This window comes from Sebastes umbrosus, chromosome 2 (genome assembly GCF_015220745.1).
Source record: "Sebastes umbrosus isolate fSebUmb1 chromosome 2, fSebUmb1.pri, whole genome shotgun sequence".
In the NCBI taxonomy this organism is placed as follows: Eukaryota; Metazoa; Chordata; class Actinopteri; order Perciformes; family Sebastidae; genus Sebastes; species Sebastes umbrosus.
In genome coordinates, this window is record NC_051270.1 from 41,422,626 (window position 1) to 41,427,693 (window position 5,068).

Sequence of the window (5,068 nt, forward strand, 5' to 3'; positions counted from 1 at the left end):
ATTACCTCTCAGTTAGACTACTGTAATTCTTTGTATGTGGGTTTAGAACAGTTGTCTCTTCGCCGGCTGCAGTTAGTACAGATTGCAGCTGCTCGCCTTCTGACCGGAAAAAGAAAACATGATCACATGTCACCAGTTCTGGCCTCCCTCCACTGGCTTCCTGTTCGTTTCCGGATTGATTTTAAGATTTTATTGCTTGTTTTTAAGGTTTTAAATGGGCTGGCACCACCTTACAGTGTCTAACAGAACTATTGCACCTTCATACTTAGAGCACTGAGGTCGACCAGTCAGATGCTCCTAGACTCAAAAACAAAAAGGCGACCGAACCTTTGCGGTGGCCGCCCCTAATCTTTGTAACAGCTTACCTCTTCATTTTAAAACCACAGAATCATTGAAGTGGATGCTGAGGACTCACCTCTTCTCACTGGTGTTTGATTAAGATTATCTTCTGTTGTGCTGCAACTCCTTTACTGCTATTATATGTACATTATGTTTATTGTTTTTTCTCTGTTCTTATAGTTGCTTGCTTTGAATTCACTTTTATTATGTACATGTTCATGCTCAGCACTTTAGTCTACTGCGTTTTTTTTAAAATTTAAATAAAGTTTGACTTGACTTCTTTGCTCTTATGTTTAACAGATTTTTAAATGTATTTATGGGATCCATTTTGGTTACACCCCTGACCAAAAAAGAACCCTTCAAGAACTTTCTTTAATCTGTGTGTGCAGGACTGCTATCTAGTCATTTGGTACAAGACTAATAGGCTGATGTGGGGATTTTTTCTGATCATCTCCAGTGGCAACAAGAAATCAAATTAAGACGGCCGAGTTCAGAAACAGCCTGCTATCTGGCGATAAGATACGTATGATGATACAGGGGTTACAATTCAATATATTGCGATATATTGCGATACTGTAAGCAAGGCGATATATTGCAATTTTTCAAATTTAATTTTAGGAAAACTGTCATAGTACAAAGAACACAACAGAAATAAACCATTTTAGAATAGGCAAAAATAACACATTTATACTGCATGCAAAGAACTGCATGTTTTTGCCCCCAACTGCATGTGATTATCATAAAGTGGACATGTCTGTAAAGGGAAGACTCGTGGGTACCCATAGAACCCATTTAAATTCACTGATCTGGTGGTCAGAGGCTAAGGGACTCCTTTGAAAATGGCCATGCCAGTTTTTCCTCATCAAAATTTAGCGTAATTATGGCTTAACATATTTAACATAACTGCTCCGTAACTTTGGAGCGTTATTTAGCCTCCTTCTTGACAAGCTAGTATGACATTCCTTAGGTGTTCTAGTTTCATATGTTGCCAGTATCTTCACTCCAGCTTTAAAACTGAGCCCGCTACAACCTCTGAAAGATCGAATAGTTGGATTTTTAAGAGGTTAATTAAAAATCGATTCAGTGTTTTGGAGAATCGATACAGTATCGCAAAACATAATATCACGATACTCACGTGTATCTTACACCCCTATTTAACATCAAACCAGGCAACAGACATTTCATGCTTCATCCAGAGATGGTTCACAAGTTGTTAAACCGACTACAAAGCTCTTGTTTTAGCACTTTAGTCTGTCCTAGTTGTATTTCTACATGGCAGCAGTTTGTAGAGATGATCTCTGACAACACAAAATAACTATCTAATCAAACTGAATAGGAGGTTTAACATCACTCTCTGCTGTTACTCACTCTTTGAAGATGAATGCAGGAGATTATCTTACCTTCCAAACAGTGTCAGACATCCACATTCATGTTATAACCAGTTGTTCACTGCACATTAGCGGACATGTGTGACCAGCCTGCAGCCAGCTCCAGCTCGAACTGACGGCAGGCTGTTCTGCTTCCTATATAATTATGATGCCAAATCCCCGAGGGGGCAGCAGCTTCCTCTCTTCTTCTCTGAGTCTGAATGAATGAATGAATGAAGGGAGGAAGGGAGGGAGGTGGAGCTGGGGAGGGAGGGATGCAAGGGGAGGTTTGTTTCAGGTTAATGGCAGTGAGACATCCTCCTCTCTCTTTCTCTCTTACATCTCCTTTACACATTCATTGACGAATCTCCAAAAAAGAGAGAGCAAAGAGAAGCAGAGCAGAGTGCTTTTTCATTCACAAAGTGAGTTATTTCTGCCTGTAATTCTGTTGCTTGAGTTAATTTCATTAGAGGCCCGTAGCTTAACTTAAAGCATCACAGCACATTTCATGGGACGCTTTAAATCAGTTTAAGTCTGTCTGTGGCGGATGCCAAACTATACAAACAGCCTGTACTCACTATACCTCTTCAGCATAGACTCGTCTAATTAGTAGGACACAACCAAGCGTTTTAAAAAGCTTCACTTATTGATTGAACAACCTTTGAATTTCCCAGTTCAAACTTCCAGCGAGTGCTGCTGAGAGGACCTATCTGTCAAGGTGATGTCATACACACTGCGTGGATGACATTTTGGGAGATCTATAATTCATGAAACAAATAGACTACATCTATCAGACAAATAATATTACTCCCAGTGGTTCAGTGCGTGTGTGTGTGTGTGTGTGACCTCTCAGCTCTAACAGATAAAGGATATTTATCAATAAATCCCTGACATCTCAGATAATGTAGTGACACTCAACTTCCTCTCAACTGAATATTTAATGCTCTTCACATTATCACACAGCCACTAGGATGATAACGCCCCGTGTTCTGTTCTGGCAAACAACCAGATCAATTTATCAGACTCCAGAAGAAGTAGTAAAGAAACTGAAACTAAACTGACTGAACTTTGGCTGAAAGGACTCGACAGACCAAGGAAACACAAAATAATTAGGTCAGATAAATGCAAATTAAAGCCATTGTCTCATTTCTGAACCACTCTCTCCATACTTTGGCTCCTTTATTAGTGGTTGGAGTTATAAAACTGACCTCTTTCTGTCATTTTAATGTCTCCTGATTAAAATGACAGTTTTTTAATTTATTTATTCCTACACTTATTTTTATATGTGAAATTTTTGAACACTAATATTTAAAATGTACTGGTTGTTTTTTTATGGTCATATATTTTCTTTGGGTGTGGTTTTTATATAAGCCATTATAGGTTTCTACTACATCCTTTACACTCCTTTCAAGTGAATTGTATTTTACTGTCTTTTTATATAAATAAACTAAAATGATTGGTCCCCAATGTCTAAAATGTAATGTTTGTGCTAAATGCTAACAACATCAGCATGCTAACATGCTCACAGTGACAATGCTTGCATGTTGATGTTTAGCAGATATAAATAATATTAATGATAATGATAAAAATGTAATTTGTATAGCAACTTTTATGCAAAGTTGCAGCCCAAATAAGCTTTACAAAATGGATTAAACACAGGTTAGTCCAAAAACAAAAAGGAAAATAAAGAATAACAATAAGTAAAATGTTTGCTAACAAAACAATAAAACATTAAATACAACACCAATAAAACAGGAAATATTGATGTAAATACAAAATAAAAAAGAAGATTGGATTACCTCAAATTGTTAAACGGCTGTGTTGAATACTCGATTCTGATTGGTCAATCACTGTGTTCTACGGTCTGTTGGTACGGTCTGTCTGGTATTTCTTTATAGCAGACCGTTGCTATGTATAGCAGACCGCTGCTATGTATAGCAGACCGTTGCTATTGGCACAGTTCTGATGTCGGTCTCTGGAGGACCATTTTTGTGTCAAATTATTGATTTCTTAAGTAAGTAGCTTTGTAATAAGCGAGATAATGTTCAGCTAGCGGGTCACTGTTGTGAAAGAATCCCCTTCAGGGTGTTGAGAGACAGCATCGCCCTGTTGGGGTTTCTTTTTAATTCTTTTAAATTCCACAAAAAACTGAATTCGAAAACAAAAGCTCTGAAAAATTTAGGGGGTTTTATTGTCATATCTTGCGAAAGCCATCTGCTGCATCATCAGCTGCACTCATTTAATGTAATCTGATTCATCAAAGGAGCATTACTGTTACTAGGCAACACTTTTCTCATGTGATTCACAGATTCTCAGAAACTCTCCATTTACCGCACTCTCCATGAAACATTCAGCTTCTTCATTGAACAACAGCACAAATTGATTTGGTGGAGTAATGGATGTAGAGTACAAACACACACACACACACACACACACAGAAACACAGCGTTAGGTGAACCACAGAGAGAAAAGATGTGATCTGAAGTGGAAGACTTAATTTACCAGATGAAACAAAAAGTTAAAGAAATGATTTTTAAAATAGAAAAAGAAATATGAACCCATCTTTGTGTTTTCACAACCTTGTGTTCTGGTTTCATTTTATGTATGTTATGCCTTAATTACATCAATCCAAATAAGCAACAATACAACAAACCACCCATTAAGTAAAGTTGAGTTTTAAGTTGAGTTGATTTCATTTAAATATTTGTTTTTCCAAAAAGGAAAATAGCTGACAGTATCAGCATGTTTACAAAGCAAGAGTCTCTAATCAGTACTAGAATCTGTTGCACTTTACTCATGAATAAAGTGCAATAAATTCTATCTTTCTATTCTATTCTTAATTAGAGACCCAGTCTTGTGTTCGAGTTGTGTTTAATTTGATATTGTGTCAGTGTTATTTTGATGCAAACTATTTTTTAACCTCGGTGATCTTTAGTATGCAGTCTTCAAATCTAGAGGCTGTGGAAAAGAAGGAAATACAATAATTGGAAAAAGTAAAAAGAAAGAAAAGAAATCATTAAGTATTTCCTCCATGCAGAGATGAGAAAATACTTGGAATAAAAATTTGTGTCTGATATGATCTTTCCATAAAAAGGTTGATTAACTGGTGAAAGATTCCTCAAATTATATATGCAAATATTGTTCATTTCACTTTCTCCTACTGGACACAAGATGCCTCCTACTTCACTGAAAAGTCCATTTGTTCTTGGGTCTGGAGATGTCAAGTTTCTCACTTATTAAAGTTGAATATTTGACCAATGATTGGCTTCCAGACTTTGTGATGTGACCAAATCCTGCTCGTTTGTCCACATGTTAAACTCAGATTTAAAGTGAGCATCGAAAACTTTCCTCCTTCAGCAGAT